The 22,332-nt window shown below is 46.7% G+C and overlaps 1 protein-coding gene across 2 annotated transcripts in view; it reads left to right on the top strand.

Moving 5' to 3' along the window:
- ZBTB20 (zinc finger and BTB domain containing 20) overlaps positions 1-22,332 on the top strand; it is a 4,633,203-nt gene that overhangs the window by 2,589,624 nt on the left and 2,021,247 nt on the right. The window lies entirely within an intron of this gene.

Genomic DNA, 22,332 nt, shown 5'->3' with positions numbered 1-22,332 from the left:
CGTGAACGCCTTCCTTGCGTTAATGAGATGCAAGGTAGGCGTTCCCGTCTAAAAAAATGACTGCGCCGCAAATGCGTCGTATTTATACTCCCGGGCAAAAATGACGCCCGGGAGTGGGCGGGGTAAAAAACCCCGCATTTGCGCCGGATTTTAGCGCCTGGGTCAGGGCAGGCGTTAAGGGACCTGTGGGCTCAAAATGAGCCCACAGCTGCCCTCCCATGCCCCCAGGGACCCCCCCTGCCACCCTTGCCCACCCCAGGAGGACACCCAAGGATGGAGGGACCCACCCCAGGGACATTCAGGTAAGTTCAGGTAAGTATAAAAAAAAATCTTATTTTTTTTTTTTTGGCATAGGGGGTCCTGATTTGTGCCCCCCTACATGCCTCAATGCCCAATGACCATGCCCAGGGGACATAAGTCCCCTGGGCATGGCCATTGGGCAAGGGAGCATGACTCCTGTCTTTACTAAGACAGGAGTCATGTAAATGGCGTCTCGGCGTCGTTAAAAATGGCGCAAATCGGGTGGAGGCGATTTTTTGCGTCAACCTGACTTGCACCATTTTTAAGACGCCCTAGCGCCATTTTTCCCAACGCCGGCGCTGCCTGGTGTACGTGGTTTTTTTCCACGCACACCAGGCAGCGCCGTTCTGCTTGCGCCGGCTAACGCCATTCAATAAATACGGCGCCCGCATGGCGCTTCAGAATGGCGTTAGCCGGCGCAAACTTTTTGGACGCTAAACTGCGTTAGCGCAGTTTAGCGTCAAAAAGTATAAATACGGGCCTGAAAACTTTACTCTTCTGCGCTGCTCTGTGACCAACCATGGCTTGTTTTACATTCTAATCCTCCCAGTACCAGGATGTTCTTCTGGGTGATGGCCACTCTCTAAACAATAACTCTTCATCATCATTATCAACAACTGGTATTTCTTCTTGTTTTATCACGGATAGATTTAAGGATATTGTTGAATGACGTAGTTAGTGCCTCTAGATTTAGCAAATAGTTTTTGTTCAAATGCCGAAAGAGTTCACTGATGTACTTATGGTTCTAGACCATTTCAGAGTTTGGCTGTCTGATGTGGCCTATGATCATTTGTTTTTCTTGATATTTCAGAGTAGCCCAATAGTTTAGGCAGCTCCTTCCTCTCCTCAAAGAAACCTTGTCAGCATTTTCTAAAATATTTCATCCTTCTAGCAGTGGCAGTCTCTTTGAGGTGCGTTTCAGCGTTTTCTAGACCAATGTTTTTGTGCACACGTTCGTTTAGTTTTTGTTTTAACTGACCTAACCTCTTTCATCAAACTAGCCTCGTTTTCTGTGAAGGACTATAGTTTCCCTGACCAAAATCCCTTGCAAAAACTGTATATTGCAATTTTCACTGCGAGCCAACATGTTCAGGTAAGAACCTAATAATATAAGTTGAGGCCTCAGTATTCCTCTCACGGAAATCTTTGTACTGGAGCATGGCCAGACCACATTCCAATGTAGGGAAGAGGCCTGTGTCCCAGGAGTTTCCAAATCTAGGATCACCAAATGATGTTAGAGAGCAGTAGACAGCTATACCCCTGGATGTTTCATACCAGTGGCTGAGTAGGGAGTAATTGTTTGCCCAGATTTGAATATCTTCTATTAGGCTTGGATTAAAAGGTAACATAATTATTCATTGTGTTCTATTTATGTATGTTAGGAGATCGAGGCGGTCATTCCGACCGTGGCGGTCGGCGGTGATGCGGCGGTAAGACCGCCAACAGGCTGGCGGTCTTTTTTCATGAATTCTGACCATGGCAGTTACCGCCATGGCCAGCCGCCGCTTCACCGTTCCGACCGCCACGGCGGTAACGACCGCCGGGCTGGAGACCTGGGTCTCCAGCCCGGCGGTCGTCACATACCGCCGGCGGTATTCCAACCTGCCTGACCCCGGCTTACTGCCATGGATTTCATGCGGTTTGGGACCGCCATAGCACTTTCAGTGCCAGGGAATCCCTTCCCTGGCACTGATAGGGGTCTCCCCCACCCCCAACCCCCACCCCGACTCCCTCCCCTACCCCCTCCACCACCCCTGCCACCCCCAAAAGGTTGCAGGACCCCCGTCCCCACCCCGATCCCCAACATATACACACACATACACGCACGCATTCATGCACACACTCATGCACATACACACACCCCCCCACATTCATGCACGCACTCACACGCCCCCTCAACATACACACATGCACACCCCCATGCACGCACACAACTCACAACACCCCCCCACCCCCCTTCCCTAGCGGACGATCACCCTACCTGTTCCGGTGATCCTCCGGGAGGGAACGGGACCCATGGGGGCAGCTCCGCCGCCACGCCAACAGAACACCGCCACAGCGAATCACAGGTCGTGATTCGCTGGGCGGTGTTCTGTTGGCTTGGCGGTGGAGGTGGAGCTACCGCCACTTCCCCGCCTGCCGCCAGTATGGCTGATGGCGGCTCTTCGTCCGGAAACGGGCGGAGCGCTGCCAACGGTCATAATGGCCCGTGCGGAAGACCGCCAGCACTGGCGCTCTTCCGTACGGCGGTCCCTCAGCGCTCTATTGAAAAGATCGCCGAGGTCGGAATGACCACCTGAGTTCTTTAGTGGTAGCAAAGCTGAATTCTACAGATCATATCAAAAACTACACCGAAGAATAATCACAGTCTTAAATATGGGCACAGATACTGAACAAGTATCAAAGAAATAATGGTTAAAATATATGACATCCATAATAGCCTTCTCCAGTCCAAGCACGGGCCCCTTCTTTATTAGGCATCTTCCCCACAACCAGTATAGGACCAATAAAATATGAAGGAGAAAGGATTCTTTAATAATATGTAAACCCTGATATTTTAGCATTGCATGATGCATGACTTGTCAAATCCAAACCTTATGCAATGTAACAGCTTCAGTCGAAATTAGAAATGTCTTTTGCAGTATGGTAATATCTACCCTGAAATTGCTGAAGCAAAAGAGCATCCTCTGCATCATGATAGGGCTGCTAAGGCCTCTTACATGTTGTGTTACTATCCCCAATTTTACCAAAGGTAGTATAGAGTTATGAGTATAAACAACTTGGCCATTCACAAAGCTACATTTGGTCATAAACAGTTTATGAATGAATTTGCCTTTTCTGTGCCTGGCAGCAATTTACAAAGGGGTTCGGTCAGCTGTAACACTGTCTATAGGGTCAGAAATCGCCACTACGGGTATGGGGATATCTGCAGCAGTAAATCCCCTAAAGGGATGGGAGAAAGAGTGTTTAAAGTCATGGTTTGCCTTGAAAAATTTGGGAGTGCCCACAAACTTGGAAGTTTGCCGGCATGCCCAAACTATGATCCGACCCATTCCCACTCTGGAGACAGCAGATTTACTCCAGCAAAGGGCTTGTATAACTCTCCTTTCAGGGTAGAAAGGAGAATAGATCACCACCACATTTGGTGAGGTGGAGGTGAAGAGCTTGCTTTCCTGATAAAAAAAAATGTGGGTCTCATTATGAGTTTGGCGGTCTGACTGCCAAATTATGAAATTGGCTGTGATGCATACAGAATTCCGCCAACACCGCCGGCACCACCAGTGCGGTCAGACCGTCGCGTTTGATTGGAGCCACTACCAGCCTGGTGGAGACCATGTTTCCGCCTGATTCATTACGAGGTTGCACACCACCAAGATTTCCGCTATGGTCGGACCACCACAGAACACCAGGTGAAGACAAACAGTATAAAAGGAGACACTCACCTCCAGGAAGACATACTCGTCTGGAGCTTCCATTGAACCACAACTAGAGGTCATCTCGCTGAAAGACAACGGAATCATCACCGATGAGGAAGACAACAACCGTAAGTACACACACTCACCTGTTACAGTTGTAAAATGTATAAATTGGAACTGTGACATAACATTACATAGGGAGGGGGTCCGATGGCAATACTCACACGTTATAGTACAGTGACACACACACTCACATGCAGCAACAAATACACCCACAGATACACAGCACGCACACTGCAGCCAGCACACACACACACACCAGACGTCAATAACACTCACGACAACACACCACAGGCCCAGCCTCACAAGTTCACATACAACATACAAACTTGTAACAACAACACCACAACCACACAAATATAAACACATTTCAAACACTCACAACCGACACTGGCCAGGGATTTCACACACATAGAACCATCTGTGATGAAACACACAATTACACCATCATACAACCTAGAAATCGACATACACATCACACAGAGTACACCAAACCTATTATGCCATGTAAAATACACACAGACACAAACAGCCCAAACACACAAAGTCACACAGCACTACAACAAACACTTATCAATACTAACACACCACCAAGACAACAACATTTTAGCTACATACACATACCCATAACAAAAAGGCACCCTATCCCTGGGGGATAAAAGCACTGCACACAGCCTCACATACTGCTCAGGAAATACCAGAAACATCAAGCAGCACCCCTTACTCAAATACTGCCACATAACCAATGTCAGCCAGGAACAACCCAAACCTAGGAAAGGAAATGCAGGACAAAGATGTAACCAGAAAACCAATAACTATATACAATATTTGCACCAAAGGAACAAAATGGTAACCCAACCTGACTCCTGACTGACAAGTAATCTCTACAGGTAGGAGTATCAAGGGGGCAGGCAGGCACCTCAGGGATCCTTGAGGGGTGGTGGGGGGGATGGGCCTAGGCGTGGGAGGGGAGGGGGGGACTTCTTTTTGGTAGGGAAGCGGCAGAGGTGTTGGCAGGAGGGGGAGGGGAGGCCTTGGAGGTAGAAGAGATGGCCTTGAGGAAGGAAACAGTTCTTTTAGGGGTGTCACGGGGAGCAGTTGGGAAAAACTCAAACTCCGAAAGAAAAACCTTTTTTTGACACACGGGCGGTCATCAGAAGGGGGTTTGGGTGTGAAGGGTGAGGGAGTGGTTGTATGACGTTTAGGAGTGGATGTCTTGGGTGCCTGTTTGTGGGAGGTGTGCTTGTGGGTGGTGGGTGTCTATTGGGGTGGTGACTGCAGGTATGGTGGACATGCTGCTTATAGGTGTGTCAGTGGTTGTGGTGTCTGTGGGTGTGGTGACTGGTGTGGATGTCTGAGGGTCTACTGGGGTGCGGTCTACAGGTAGGATAAGTGTGGTAGCTGGATCACTGAATGTTAGTGTGGTGTCTGCAGGTGTGTCAGGTGATGCTGGGGGTGTCAGGGCAGGTTGTGCCTGCTGCTGTGTCTGCAAGTGGCTGTTGTCATTGTGTGTGCCAGTGGTGTGTCTTGTGGTGCGTATGTTTTACTGCGCTACCCTTGGTAGTTGAGGTGGATGCATGCCTGTCTGTGGAGCGGGGACGGTAGACAAGGGGTGACTGGCTGCTGTCAGTGTGGAGGCCAGAGCCTGAAATGATCTCAGTAGGCCAGCCAGTGCACTGTGAATACCCTCCAGGAATGCACTGCTCTGTTGGATTTGAGTTGCCAGTCCCTGGATGGCATTCACAACGGTCGATTGACCTGCAGAGATCGACCTCAGGAGGTCAATTGAGTCCTCGATGAGGGCAGAAGGGCTAACAGGGGCTGGGGCAGAGGTGCCTGCGGCGAAGGAGATGCCTACTTTCTTGGATGGGCGGGCATGGCCAACTTGGTAGGTAGCGACAGGGAGGGTGGTGATAGAATGGGGGGTGGTGGACAAAGATGGTACTGGGGTGGTCCCAGATGGGTCCACCACCACTAAGGAGTGGCCACTGGTGGCTGATTCAGAAGAAGATGTAGTGGATCCAGTAACCCCCATGGTACTCCCCTCGCCCTCTGGGCCACTGGGTCCCTCGCTGTCGGTGTTCTCGTGACTGGAGGTCCCGTGGCCAGAAGCTTCCCGATTCGGCTGTGCCCTGTCACCTTTGCCTGCTGGTGCTGATGCTGAAAAACAGAAGGTCGGGTATGGCCATCACATTCACAAGGTAACACTTCTGTCATGTCATACAGTACACATAAGTCTCATTACATCCTGTTCATAAACACCCCCAGGTAGTCTCAGTAAAGTGCCAACATCAAGTCAGAACAAAATATATATATCCCTCAATATGAACATTGTTAAACACCAGCTAAGCTACCTAATTGACACCTACAATACCATGAATGAAGTTGACCAGTCACACTGACCATACCATGACAAGGTGACTTTGCCACATGATACAAGTTCCCTATCTACAACAACATAGTCAAGCACCAATGAAGCGATACTTTAGGAATGTGAAATTGCTTATCACTAATCACAACATATGCTCAACACATACAAATATTTTACTGTGATGTCATGTACCAGGCTATGACACATGTTGCAAAGTAAAGGCAAGCAAGCCTAGTGTAGACAAGCCGTACCTTCTTCATTTCACATACTTACAACCATACACAGTGGACATATGCAAACCTGTAACAACTCAAATTGTCATACATTTCAATTTTAGGTCGAGTCAGAACACATGTCACACACACATGCACCAATAGTGATGTATCAAGGATTTAAAATACAATGGGGACCAAGTCTGAGTCTGACTGAGTGGCTACATCACTACACACACATCAGACATAGTAAGACTTACATCTGTCTGTGGAGGATTCTCAGGGCCAAAGCACGTGTTGCAACATGACAGGTATACCTACCATGATGGAAGCCTAGATACACGTACAATACTACTCATGTGTGTATATGAACTACCACACCTACACCACATAGGTGTCATTGCCAACATTAGGTTCCCAAACAGCAAGGTCTCATTAGCCACATCCTTCATAACAACAGCAAGTAGCAATAACTATTTCCAGTGTTGATTCATTACTAAACATTTCAGTTGAATGATGTTGACAGATATCTTTCAGGTATGTAACTATGAATAGGCTACCACTGCCTATGTGTCATGCCTACAACAGTATGCCCAAGGACAAAGCTGTGTGGCCACTTTCCACTAACAGAACAATAGCAAGCTAGTAACATTCCTAGACACTGATACCAATATATGTGTGCCCATAGAAATGCTGCAACACCTAATTGTATCCACCATGTTGTCTACTCCGATGAAACTTCACAAATGTCTATGTACATCCCTCACTTACCAAGGGGGATTACCTTGTAACAGGTGTGAAGTTGTTAACCTTCTATATTATGTGACATTCCAGATGGATATCACAGCCTCACATGCATCTGTCACTTATTCAGGAAGCATTAGAACACTAAAGATGACTTGAATATGTCTGACTCTATGTTGCACATAGACAGGAATCTTGAGACATTGCAGAGGACCAAGATGAAGGACCTACACACCTTACCATCATGACATTGAGAGGATTGACCTGTGCAGAAAATGCTGTATTGTGGTACACATATGACACAGTCATATGTGCACCATAATATGCTATTGAACTGAGGGGACAACATAGTTGAGCAACATGCCTCTAAATACATTTGTATGTGCATACTTGTGTGCTATAGATGGCTACGGTACATTAATGTGTACACAGGAGATCTATGATACTTTGCACTTACCACATTGTCAGAGCCAGCATTGTGTTCCGTCACACAATCACCTGCTAAAGGGACAAACATGAGTTAGGTATGTACCTACCCCCTTGTGGCTGCTGTGCTGCCTTCAAATGCCCATCCAACTCAGGGTAGACCACCACCAAAATGTGCACCATTAGGGAGGCATCCCCAGCTGGGCCTCTGTGGTCTTCTAGGCCCAGCATCAAAGGTCCTTCCACCTCTCCCAACAGAGGGCGCTCCGCCAGCTGTGGACCCCCAGGGTCTGTACTTTCTTGGCGATGCCACACTAAATCCCCTCCTTCTGATGGGCGTTGACCTGCATGGATGACATAGATGGAAAAGTATGCAATGTCCACATGTACCATACTAAAACAGGCAAGGTGACTAACTAGTTTGTATAACAAGCCGAACACAGACTGACTTTAACATCTCCTCCACTGATAGATGAAAATATGTAGCCAGGGCAGATGTGAGGTGGAAACAGGCAGATAACGTGCATCTCCAGCACAAGCTGTCATGCTATCACATATTACCAGACAGCAAACACATTTGCAAATATGGAATTTCTGGAGGCGTACGGTATACCAACTCCTCAAACCTTGTACAACAATCATAAGGTGGGTCAGAGAACATACATCAAACACTCTTCACAATGTCTCAGGACTCCAAATCTGTCACCAAACATAAGTACATGACCAGGAACTCATCCAATTCTATCACAACTTTGGCACCCTACAGACTTTAAGGACACAATCTGAAACATTGCGCATCAGCCTTTGCTTAGTGTAACAAAGTATAGTTGAGCTACTGAAATATTTGTGCACATGATGCACTTAACTGCTCCTCTGGTTCACCATAGACCTGTTCATACAGGACCTCCTCCACCAGCTTCTCCAGCTCCTCGGTGAGAAGGAAAGGGCCCTATCACCTGTAGGATGTGGCATGATTGCTCCCAGAGGCAGTACACAGCAGCTCAACTTGTGGAGGTCATGCTGGCAGCAGTATCAGGAGTCAAGTGAGAGATGAAGTATGAAATGACGTTCGCATCTGCCACGTAAGAGACTGTCCCCGCCGGCGGACATCACCATTGGCCCAAGACCGCCAGAGGCACCTATGTGTTCCAATAGCAATATCCACTGCTGTAGCATCCGCCTGCCGCCATGACGACTTCCACCTGCAGACGTGGTCATTTCCTGATGTCCAGTACAGTAGGTCAGGCAGCTGCCATTTTACGGTCCTTCGATGATCGGAAAAGTTACATTAAAGATGTGTCACAGGGTCAGAAACATGTCTACGCCATAGTTTTCAGTGCTGGCTGTGAGCAATCATGTTTTTAAAATCCAATTTAATAGACATGTTGTAATTTTCATGATATGTGAGTAATGTATCACTAGGGGCATAGTCTGCACCCTCATGGCAATTGGATAGATGGTTTTTGTGTATATTATTTGTGAAACATGGTAAGAATATCAAAGTCACTGAGACCTTCAGTGACCTGCATATCCATTATCAAGTCACATGTGAGGTAAGGGGATGACATTGCAGCAAAAAGCCATTATTTCCCTAGGTATGTCCTGGGTACCATGTCTGTACTATTTCATATGGCATGTTCAAGCATAATGTGTGACATATGTATTTTCACACTTGCAATGGACACAATGACTGATAGACATACCTTCTTATATTCTTTCATCTAGTTACCCTGGAATGAGAAGGGTCAGACAACCTCCAATGTACCATCCACTAGCAGACCTGCAGATCATGGAGGATCAACATGTCATCCAGATCTACCGCCTGGATAGGCAGACAATCATGGATCCCTATCGTCAGTTGGAGCCAGATCTGATGCCTGCCATTTGTCATCCCCATAGCATTCCATACATTGTACAAGTCATGTCAGTGCTGCACTTCCTGGAAACAGGCTCCTTTCAAAATACCATGGCCCTAACTCAGGGATGTCACAGCCTATGTTCAGTTTGGCCTCGGAGGATGTCCTTTGAGCCCTGTTGAAATACTTGGACAGCTACATCCGATTTCTACAGCGTGAGGATTTTTCCCAAGTGAAGGCTGATTTTTATGCTTTGGCACACATCCTAGATGTGGTGGGAGTCATTGACAATACCCATTTAGCTTTGGTACCCCCAAATGGCAATGAACAGCTGTATCGGAACAGTAAGAACTTTCACTCCATAAATGTCCAAGTAGTCTGTGTGGTGAACCTCTACATTTCCCAAGTATGTTCAGTTCATGATGCCTTCATCATGTGGAACAGCAATATCCCATTGCTGATGACACAACAGTACACAGAGAGGGCCTGGCTGGTTGGAACGTCATATATGTGATGTGTGTCAGTACCTTATGTCTGTTACCAAATGGAAGGATGCCCAAGATTTATGTTTGCACACATGTAACGATCCAATACAGGGGATTCTGGCTATCCTAACCATCCCTGGTTGTTGACACCAGCGAAGTACCCAAACTCGCCAGGGGAAGTTTGCTTCAATGAGACCCATGGAAGGACAAGGCGTGTTGTGGAGGGGACGTTTGGGCTCCTAAAGGCTAGATTTTGTTTCACTGAAAAGTCTGGTGGAGCCCTCTTCTACTCACCCGCCAAAGTGTGTCAAATCATTGGTACTTGCTGCATGCTCCACAACCATGCCCTGAGACCTCAGATCCCATATATACCAGATGAAGGGGAAACAGAAGTTCCAGCGGGTGAGAATGCAGAAATGCCAAGTGAGTATGACTGTGATGAGGATGAAGGTGGAGACAGCCGGGCAGATCTCATAAATAATTTCTTCAACTGACTTCAAGTATGTGTTGTTCTATAAAATACTTAACTCAGTGGGTTATTGGGGGGGTTAGAGATGTTTGAGAAGAGTCTATGTATGACCATCAGACGGCTCATTAGTTGCTTAGTATTACATAGCTCAGTTGTACATGGAGTTGTGACTATCATGATGATCTCCTTTGTTAATGTTTGTCACACTGCACAATCAGTGTTAATATTGTATTTAGGACATGTCTTTATAGGTCTTCATTACCATTACTTGCTTATACCTTTTGTGTTACATTTTAATTTTGCAGATTTCTTCACAAAGTCATCCTCCTGTGGTCAATTCTGAATTGTGTCACAGGCAGGTGGGATTTGCAGGTCTGACATGTGAAGTGAACATGAATAGATCCAGGTACTGTATGGCATCATATTGGTGGAGTCTGAGTTCCATGCTTAGACTGTCAGGATAGTGACATGGTAGTGTACTGTTCCACACAATAAACCTGTGTACCATGTTCTCTGGGTCCAATGGTGTTGTATGTGTGGTCTTGTGTCTTTGGCATATGTCATCCTGTGAACTCCATCACCTCAACCTTCTTATAGGTTTCATAATGATACTATTTAACTTACATGTAGCTATCACTGTGGTTCCTCACTGCAGACCACTCTGCATGTGTGTCAAGGCTGACATAGATGAGTAACATGCCTATAGATACCTGATCATGGTGAGTGAAAGGTTCCATGACTGGGGACAGTTGTACTGACCTCTGTAAGTATTATGGGGCATGGTCATTTGGGAGGTATGGAATGGGTATGTGATAAAGCTTTAGCTGATGATACATTGAACTAATCTGTTTGCATATTTGGACAGACACAGACTGACATGTCCCTAACCTCATTAGTCTGAGGGGTGCTTGTTATTCATACCTATGCTGAAGCACTAAATTGTGATTCTGTACTGCACTGTGTGATATTTGTCAACGTATGTGCCGGAAAGTGCAATAAATGGGAATAGGAGTGTGTCCATTTGTATAACAATAAATATATTTGATCCAGATTCAACAGTACATGTGAGCTAGGACTTAACAGATTTGGAACACATGTGAATATCATGTGTCAGCAACAAATTACACAGTAAACCAGTAAACTGTTCAATATAGCTGAGAAATGACTCCCAAACATAATACGTGGTTTAGTTGTGTTTATTTACAAATGCACAGGAAATTAAAGGAATGGGATCAAATCATAAAGTACAAACAGTGAAGGGTTGGTGGATGTAATCATCAGGGTAGTTGCTACAACATTTGAAGTCTCAAGTCCAGTGTCCTTGTGCCATTGGAAAATGGAAAGTGGTTGTAAAACAGTCAACAGGGTTAACTGTGACACATAAGGGGAACCAAGGAGTAGAGGATCACTTTCTTTTAGTGGTTAAAGTCTTGGCATCTGCTTGTCCTGGATATTTTGGTGGACGTCCACATTTGCAGGGTGTTCTTCAGCTACAGAGGCTGGGGTGTCTGAGGCATGTCCTTCCCCTTGCAGAGCCTCCATTCCTCTAGCTGCCACAGATGTAGAAGGGTCTGATGTTATATAGCCAATGGAAGGGGTCTGATGTTGTGGACATAACCTACTCAGGGTGGTATTAATGTCTCTCAGCACCCCTGTGAGGGAGACCATGTTGGCATTGAGGGCCTCCCACATTTGCATGACTTCCTGGTGGTTGTTCCTCTGCAGCTGCTTGATCTCCCCCATCATGGCCAGTACCTGGCCCACCACACCTTGGGATTGTTGGTAGGCTCTCAAGACTTGGGAGATGGTGTCCTTGCCAGAACTGCCCCTAGCTGCCTCATGCAGCTGGCCTACACCATCCCTCCCACGCATCCTACCCCCACGTGCCTGCGCCCTTGGCATTGGTGCCAGGTCCTTCATTGTCAGGGTTTTCAAGTTGTGACTTCGGTACCTGTACTATGGGGCACATGATGGTTGTAACTGTCCTTGGGGCACAGGATTGGGAGCGACTGGTTGCCTGGGATGTAGTTGCAACATGGCTGTAAGGAGTCGATGTGGGCAGGGGGCGGCTGACAGTTGTGGTCTGACCAGGTAGCCCAGATGGGCCAGGGGCCCCCACATTGCCCACACATCCAGGAGTGCTGTCCTCACTGAGGGCTTCATCCGGGGGGAGCTGGGGTGGCTGTCTCAGGTGTGCCCTCTATGGTCCAAGTGGCAAGTAGAAGTGTTGAAGATGTGGAAAAGACAGACACTGATGCCATGTAACATGTGGTACCAAATTTGAGAGGTAGATTTGTTTCAGGCCATGTACAGATTGGCTTTTCTTGATCCCCTCATAGGACATTGACACCTGCTTTCAATACTGGAGGCCTGATAAATGGGGTACAGCCGCCACCTTGCTGCAGGATATCAGAGTAACTTGGCAGTTGGATGTCTGTTTGTTGATTCAAAACTTGGCTGCTGTGTAGCTTTATTTGTTTAATGGTACCTCCCAGTCAGCAGTACTTCATTATTGAGTCATCAGACAGTTGCACAATGTCATGTGGACACTGACCCGGCCACCAGATTAGGAGTAACCACTCTCCCTCGCCATATGTGTCAGGTTACTCTCAGTACAGCACACTGCATATATGTGACATCCCCCCATGTGAGTACAGTTCAATAGTTAATGGAAGGTAGAAGGGCAGTTTAGCAGAGGACACAGTTGTAGCTGTGTGTTAGTGATATTGTACTGGTAGCTGTCCTTAGTATTGCTGTCAGACTTACAATTGTGAAGCATTAAGATGGGTTTACTCCCTTGTTCAGTTTACATGCAAGGCTAATTTCAATATGGTACACAGTTCTGTTTTTCTTGCTAATGTAACAGTGCATGCTGAGAGTTGTAGTGCTGTCAGTCCCTGTACTACGTATGCAATACCCATATACTGTGCCCCCAGGTGAGTGAAGTTCACATGTGAGATGCCAGACAGGGGTATTCGGACAGTTGAACAATGGTGGTGAGTGGGTTGCCTGTTAAAGTGGCAAAAGGTGATCAGAGTGCATGCAAGCCAATACATTTTGGTGACAATATTTTGTGTTGTGACTTACCCAACTCGACTCCCCCAGGTATTCATGTCAGTCCCTCTGGATGCAGGATGTCCAAGACCTTCTCCTCCCATGATGTGAACATTGGAGGAGGACATGAGGGTCCACCGCCAGTCTTGCTGACCGCCAGCTAGTCCCTGGTGGCCATGGAATGCACCCTCCCTTTCAGGTTGTTCCGCCTCTTCCTGATATCCTCCCTTGTGCGTGGTTAGCTTCCTACAGAATTCACCCTATCGACTATTCTGTGCCACATTTCAATTTTGCAAGCAATAGTAGTTTGTTGGGCTTGGGCTCCGAATAAGTGTGGCTCTACTCTGATAATTTTGTCTACCATGACCCTTAACTCATCGTCAGTGAAACAGGGATGTTTCTGTGGTGACATGGTGGGGGTAGACAACATGGAAAATTAAAAAAACTAATGGTGAGGTGTGGGTACTGTGTTGTGAGGGGGTGCCGGTTGGTGGGTGTTGTGCAGAGGTACAATTTTGTGTGGGTGTGTTGTGCGGTTGTGGGATGAGTGCTATATGAAGTGTGGAGGGGGCCCTAATCTAATCAAATGATTGTGGTGTGTCCAGGGGTGTATTTTATAGAGCAGTTTGTAAATGTGTCATCTGTGTGGATGTGTGTCAGCTGTGTGGAATATGAACTATTCAATGTGGTGCTGTGTTATATAGTGGTGACCAACGACTGTTGTGGTTCAGACTGCCATTGGTTGTCTGCCATGGAAGAACCGCCATTGTGAATTGTGGGTCGTAATAGGTTTGTTAGTTGTTTGATGGGCTGGTGGTACTGGAGGCGGGACTGCCTCTGTTCCGCCTTCCAGAATCCTGGCGGTGTTGTTTTTTTGGCTGGCTTTTGGCGGTCCTGCCTGTGTAACACGTAATACGTCAGTCTGTATTATTGCTAACCTGGCGGTCTTTTGCCTGCCCCCACCATGGCAGTCAGACCGACAAACTCGTAATGAGCCTCTTTGTGTCTGAGAGCCTCATTAGGAGTTTGGCAGTGTTGTCACTGCCGTTACTGTGGCATCGGAAACCGTGAGCACCAACTAGGTGGTCTGCCAGCCAAATTATGATGTTGGCGGCTTGCTGAACTAGAGACCGCCAGAGTCCAGTTGACACCGTCAGCCATCGACCGACCGCTTTGACAGTGGTTGGGGAAAAGCAGGTGTCATAGGGTGGTATAGACAAGAGTACTGCCATCCACATTACGATGTGCTTTTTCGCCGAGCTGACTGTAGCTGGGAGACCACCTGCTTCGAGGCGGCAGAGTAGAAGGAAATGGGGTGCTAGCTCCCCCATTTCATTATTTTCCCTTCAGTCTCTGACGTGGGCCTCCCCTCCTCAGCAGCAAATTCACCCCAGGAAAAAAACTAATACACATAAGTACAATTAGCATTTTTCTGCCATTGACTGGACTGATCCCAGTCTCGAGCAATGGAATGGTACATGCACAAAGTATTTTTACACGTGTCATTCATATGTCTACCTTTTGGTCAGAATGCACACACCTGCATCGACACAAATGTAAAAATATATCTTGTATTGCTGACCACGTCCCTCGCAGGTTCACTACTGTCAGGTACACTGCCTCAGAGACAGCGGTCTCATTGTAATACAGTGTGCGGGTGGCCGTCAACATGGCAGTCTTTTTGGGACTGCTGCCTTGGCGGTCTGGCAGTCCAACTGCCAAACTTGTAATTGGGCCCTTAGTCTTTGAAGTTCATGATGTGGGGGTCCTTTGTCCAGAGAGCGACTCCAAACTTAATACCCCCACACAGGCCATGGACATGATGAGATGATCACACCTGGATGTCAGCCTTATTACATAAGCCAAACAAAAGGTTACCAAGGCCTCCGGCCCTATTATATATAAATCCTTTATTAGCAATCTCCTTCTTGAGATGTGCCTAGGCCCCACTGACCAGTGACCTTTACAAATCAAAGAACCCTTTTGAAGTGCACAAAAGTGCCTACCTTCCTCTACTGTGTGTCCCCACCCAGCACTCAAGAATGCAAGCAGTCCACAAATCTGTCTGGGATGACTCCTCCATCTCCACATGCTTCTCAGAGGGCCTGGGCTCCCACTATGGAACACACAAAGCGCTATGTGGTGTACCATACACAGGCACATGTACATCACAACATACACACGCAGTCGCACAAATGCTGCCCTGTCTTAAATACTAACATGATGTAGGCCAGTGATGAGTTAGGTACACAGCATCGGAACTTTATATTAGTGGGCCAGTAGGCATCACTCCAGTGACACAGGCAAAAAGGCTTGTCCACTGTATTTGTCACTTTTACAAAAATAAAATGTTGCTTAACTCTGGGTAAGGGCAGTAGCTCTTTACCACTACCAGGGTAATACATTTGTGCACCCCTCCTGGTCTAACAAGACTGCAGTCCGTAGGACAGGCCTAAGTCATGGCACACACGCATGAACGGTGTTCACCCATGACAGAAAATCAGTACTAAGGATCCAGGTATCGCTGCATTTGGGGCACTTAGGGCAGGGGCTCATGTCCATTACCATGCAGGGGACTTTCCCATCTTACAAGCATGACATAAATTCCTCTGAAAATTACTGGCAGGCAGGTGTAAGTAAGGTAAATTTGGTTGTAAATTTACAATTATGACAGAATGTACAATTGTGAATTAGCCCCAGTGTGCTTTGAATTGTGAGATCCTGAATGGTGTAGTTCGAAATGTTTGGGGCCAGATGTATCAAGAATCCATTTTCGATTCTCAAATAGCGATTTTTAAGAAATCGCTATTTCAGAGTTGCAAAATGGTATGCATCATATTTGCGATTCAGTAATAGCGATTTCTTAAAAATCTCAAATGCTGTTACCGAATCGCAAATAGCTATTCTGACCCCATTCGCACCTATGGGCCTGTAGGCCCATATTTGCAAACATTTTACATTTCCCAAATTGCGAATTCCTAACTGGAGTTCACAATTTCAGAAATGCAAACCCCAGGGTGTGGTCTGCTGCAACCCCAAAAATTATTTTAGGACATGTTAGGCACACACATGAAAGAGTGGCATGTGTGCATTACATGTCAATTTAAAAAATGCATTTTTAATGCATTTTTTAAATTTGCACATGGTTACCACCAAATTGTTTTTGATGGTAATTGCAATTCCTTAATGCCCAATTCACATTAAGGAAAAGCTTGATACATGTGCTTAAGAAATCGCAAATAAGGATTCCTTATTTGCAATTTCTTATTTAGAGAATTGCAATTTGCGATTCTCTAAACGGGGGTCGCAATTTTAAGGAATCGCTATTTTAGCGATTCCTTAAAATTGCATAGCGAATGCCCTTCATACATACTAAAAGGCATTTTTGCATTCACAAAAGGCCGTTCGCACTGTTTGCGAATGCAAAAAGCTTTGATACATCTGGCCCTTAATTCTGTAATAAATCTGTACACCAGTTGGTGGACTGATAATGTAATCAGGAAATTGTTGTACCCAATGGGATCATGTGTTCGTTATTACACAAAGGTGTAAAAATAAGCAGCCTTGAAATAAAGCATTGGCTCGATAAATATCACCTGGAGGAGGCTTGAGCATAGGCTTGCGGTGATGATGTGTAATGATTAATTTCAAATCTTTAGGCACTTGTAGTTTTGACAAGGAGAGTCACTGGGAGAGTCCCAAAATCTGATTATTTTGCATTCTTTTTCAGGCACAAGGTGGAGATTTTCCCCTTGTCCCTGTGTCTGTTTTCTGAATCATGGGACTTAATCATTCACTTTAAAAAGGCACTTCTTAAAAAGGAATAAAGGAACATTCATTGGGCAATCTCTTAAGGTGGCTCAAGTAGACCCAAATTATTTCCACTGCTCCATCTAGCCTAAGTTGGTAGATACATCTTGCTGACTTCTGGATAGTCGAAATCCCTGATGAAAAGTGCAACTTTTGACAAAAGGTTAAAGATCTATGTGGTATTGTAGTTAACAGATCCTCTTGGATTATACAACGGTAATTTATAATGGTTATAATGGTTCCCTCTCCTGTATGGATGTATTGTTTTGTGGAAAAGTAATATATATATATATATATATATATATATATATATATATATATATATATATATATATATATATATATATAAAACCCAGTGGCGGTCGCCATTAGATAGTTATAGTTAGGACCTAGTTTCTATAGAAAAAGCTGCTTTTTGCTTGCCTTTATCTTTGGCGCCACTTGACGAATCTTCATGAAATTTTCCAAAACAATTAGATAGTCACGTGAGCTGCTGTCTGGAAAGTTTCCACCTCCACGGGGCACATACTAAATAATGTAAAGGTGGTCAGTTTCGCACCCATTTTTGCCCTGGGGCTCACCACCTCACCGGGGCTATGTGCACATTGGAGGGGGCCCCCTCCTGGAGCCACTGATGGCTCTGGGGACAACCAGCCCTGGGGCCGGCTCCTGCTATGTCCCAGGGTGCCCACCACTGGGATATAGCTGTTTACTGTCACTTGGCTGCAGCTTTGATGCTGTGGGAAGCAATGGGACCGCAGGGGAGGCCTTTAGGCTTCCCCTGCGATCCCAGATAGATCATAAAGGGGTTTTCCTAATATAAAAAATATTAAACAAAAAAAAAACATGTAGGGTCCGCTGGGGAGCCCTCGAGGGCTCCCCCACAATGCTAGATAGCCCATAAAGGGCAAAAGAAATGATAAAAAAACAAATTGAATAGCTCGGTGTGAAGGTTACACTGGTCAGAGGGGTTTCCTGCAGGGCCTGGGCACAGCCAGGCTCTGCGGCCATTCTCTACCGCGCTCGGTCAAAGGGTGATGGTTGAATTAATGTATAGTAATAAAAATTACTTGATGTTAAAAAAAAACTGTAGAAATTCACTGAAAAAAAATAAGGTTACAGGGACATTCTAGTTAGAAAATAGAATTTTTAAAAACTTAGAAATTCAATGAAAAAAACTAATTTTACAGGGACGCTATAGTTAGGTTCTGAATTTACTCGTACAAAACCATAGAAATTGTGCAGTTATAGGTCGAGTTCTTTCAAGTAACTATAACTCATGCCCTAAGGTAATTATAACTCACACTCTCGCCATGCACTGCTAATTACCCCAGAAATTACAGCAGTCATGACAACTTCTATAACATCCTTAAAACTCTAAATGAAAGATTAGCAGTAAAATTCTTGAAGTAAAACTGTGCATGGCGAGGGCACAAGCTATATTTACCTTGGGGTGTGAGTTATAGACAAGAGGGAGATTCTGGGATTGCTTGTGGAACCAAAAATCTTCATCGCAGTGCAGTCATCTAGGTGTTTGGGTATGTCCCACAAAAAGAAAAAGATTGAGAAGTTGAAGAGGTATTTGATTTCACCCCAGTTGTAAAAGTCATCCCACAAGACGAGGGAGCATCATCATTCGAGGCCAAAGTGAAGTAGATAAACAACCCTACCATGTTGTGTGTTTCTAGTAGTCTAGAGGGTTCCTACCAAAACCCTGTCTCACAATCTGAGAGCGTAATGGTTGTAACCCTCTACCTTGCCTGACCTAAGGAATCAGCGCTGGCCCCATACCTGAATTGAATAGCAGGGGTATGCCTATTGTGTGGATGGCAATCCTCTTGGGAGGCTGAGAAGTCAGCAACAGCACCAGTAAAGCTGAATGTCATATAGTATACATCCCAAGATGATCACAACCAGAATGCCTTCTACCCTCCTTGAGCCTAAGTGTAGTGTACATAATGACCCATACATCGTGTGGACAACAGTTCCTATGTGATGCTGTGTCTCAGAGATAGCTGGCTCCTGGGCTGGCAACACAAGTTAGCATATCATGTGACTGTATGTACCTGCCTTGGACAAGGAGTGCAGATACACTTGGTACAAAGCTGATTAAATGTGCAGCGTGAGCTTTGCCTTCCTAGAAGAAGCAGCTGATAAAATATGCAAAAGCAAATGCTGAAGACAGGCTGGCTAAAATATGAATAAAAACATGCAAAAAAGTATACAAAGGCACAAGCTGTGAACCTAAGCTAAGATAGGAGTAACCAACACTGGTTCTAAAAGGGGCCTCATGATACAGCTGGCACTCCTTCAGGCCAAGCAGGTTTGGGAGGGGCCCCTGTTGGTTCTCTGTTGACAGACCTTCCTCGGCACCAGTCTTGCTCCTTGGATCCACTGATGGATCAGGACTGGCACCAGTCATACCATCTGGACCTTCCTCAACACCTATACAGATGTCAACGCTCTTGGTGCCGCCACTTTCCTCATTCTTAGCCCCGACTCTGACACAGAGCCAGATGGGTGTTGTCCGACTTCTTCTATTTAATGAAGCCCTCATGGATGTCCTGCTTGGGGCCTGGTCTGAGCCCTGCACAGGAGCTATTGTGAACAGGACAATTGCCTTCTGTCATCGTCCTGCCCCAGGGGACCCCTTTTTCATCCTGAACACCCCACCCAGGATCGCTTGGTAGTCCAAGCCTCCATTTCCCGCATAAATTCTGGTGGATTCTCTACCACTCCAATGGTTACAGAATTCAAGAGGCTGGACACTTTAGACAAGAAAATGTTTTCTTACTCCAGCCTGGCAATGCAGTCTGTGAACACTACATGCCTTTTGGGCCAAAACTCCCATTACATGTGGGATTCAGTCGCACAGGTGCTTCCTATGGTCCCTTAAGTGGTCCAGGCCATGCTCTCTCAGGTTTTGGCTGATGATAGAGATGCAGCTAAGTTCACAATCACATGTGTGCTGGACATGACTGACTCACTTGGAGGAGCGGTTTCTTTGTTGGTGGCCTTAAGGAGCCACACCTAGCTGATTACAGCTGGCTTTCATGAGATGTCCAAGCTTTACTTATGGACATGCTCTTTTACGGCTCCCATCTCTTTGGACTCAAGGGGACTACGTGCTGGAGCACGTCAAGGACAGTAGGGCTACGGCCCGGTCCTTGGGTCTTCTCATGGCCTCCATCAACATCAGTCTGCTTATCGCTCCTTTCATGGCCATGGAAGGGGCCTCGTCTCTACCCGCCCAGCCACCACTGCTCTCACGCTTCCCAGCATGTGTGGCTGAGGGCATGGTACCCATGAGGGTCAAGCAGCCAGAAGTAGGCCCAGTCCACCCCCCCATGCCTCTTTAGTTTACCCTCTGACCATCATGGGCATTCAGGGGTACTACTGATTGTCCAAAGGGGCTACTCCCCCCTGTTTGTGACAACCTCTTCATTAATGCCACTATCTCACAACAGGCTAACAGAGGGCCATTTCTCCTTACTCCAGGAAGTGGCAGCTCCCTTGGCTAGGAAAGCCACGGGCATGATGCCAGCATTAGAAGTAGGTCATGGTTGCTATTCCTGCTTCTTTCTGGTGCCCAAGAAGGACAGAGGCCTTCATCCTATTTTAGACCTGTGCACTCTCAATTTCATCCTAAAATAGGAGAAAGTCAAAATGCTCACGCTTGCTCAAATCCTCTCTGTCTTCGACCATGGAAACTGGTTGGTATCGCTCGACTTGCAGGACTTCCACAGTCCAGTCTTGCCTGCCCACAGGCATTACCTCCGGTTCACAGTAAGCCAACAGCAGCTTTCAATATTCCGTGCTCCCTTTCGGCCTTACCAGTGCCCCAGTGTGTTCACCAAGGTGATGGCGGTGGTCGCAGTCTTCCCCTATCTCGATGACTGGTTGTTGAAGGTGGGCTTGTCCCAGGCAGTCTTCTCCCACCTCCGGACTATGGCGGACCTCCTTCACTCACTTGGGCTCACTATCAACATGCTGCAGTCACACCTGATTCCTTCTCTGATGCTCCTTTTCGTTGGAGCAGTTCTATACTTGGTGCAGTGTGTTCAGGCTATTCCTCCTGGACTGCGAGTCCAGGATATTCGGGCTATGATACTGATGTTTCAGCCTGTATCCAAGGTTTCGGTGAGACTGGCTCTGAGGATGCTGTGCCTCATGGCCTCCTGCATCCTGCTTGTGATATGCCCGCTGGCTCTGCAGTGGGACCTGAAGTTTCAGTGGGCGCAGCATCAGCGGAATCTCTCTGATATGGTCCAGATCTTGGTGGGAACTGCTAAAGACCTGCAGTGGTGGGTAACGAACCACAATTGAGTCAGCAGCAGACCCCTCTCCCTTTCTCAACCAGATCTGACAGTTGTGACCATTGCGTCACTCCTGGGATGTGGCGGCCTTCTGGGAGAGGTGAAGATCAGAGGCCTCTGGTCTGTGGCAGAATCCAGACTCCATATCAACCTACTGGAGCTCCAGGTGATCTGTCTGGCATTGAAAGCCTTTCTACCCTCCATCAAGGATAGGCTAGAACAGGTGTTCAAGGACAAAACCACTGCCACGTGGTACTGCAACAAACTGGGCAAGGTGGGCTCTGGACATGACTGCATCATAAGGACATATCCCTAATGGTTCATCACCTGGTGGGCTCTCTGAAAACCAGGGTAGGCGAACTCAGCTGAAGATGCGTATTGAATCACAAATGGCATCTCCATCAGGAGCTGGTGCCTGGTCCCTTTCAGCAGTGGGGAGGGTCTTCGTTAGATCTGTGCACCACTCCCAGGAACGCGCAATGTCAGCACTTCCACACACACTGTAGTCTCCAAGGCAACTCTTGCGCTGAGACGCTTTTTAACTTGAGTGGAGCTCAGGCCTCCTGTATGCCTTTTCACCCATACTACTCCTGCCGAGTTTTCAAGAACAAGAATGACCAGGCCCAGGTCATCCTTGTAGCTCCAGACTGTGAGTTTAGTACCCAGAGCTGTTGAGCATGGCCATTGGTCCTCCAATTCGGCTGACTTTTCAGGAGGATCTCCTGTCACTGCATGAGAGGAGGGTTTTCCACCCAAACCAGTCAATGGTCTGCCTTCATGTATGGAGATTGAGTGGTGACAATTGACAGCTTT

The sequence above is a fragment of the Pleurodeles waltl genome, chromosome 8 (genome assembly GCF_031143425.1).
Source record: "Pleurodeles waltl isolate 20211129_DDA chromosome 8, aPleWal1.hap1.20221129, whole genome shotgun sequence".
Lineage (NCBI taxonomy): Eukaryota > Metazoa > Chordata > Amphibia > Caudata > Salamandridae > Pleurodeles > Pleurodeles waltl.
Note: the sequence above shows the minus strand (reverse complement) of the source record. Positions and strands in the feature narration are given on the sequence as shown.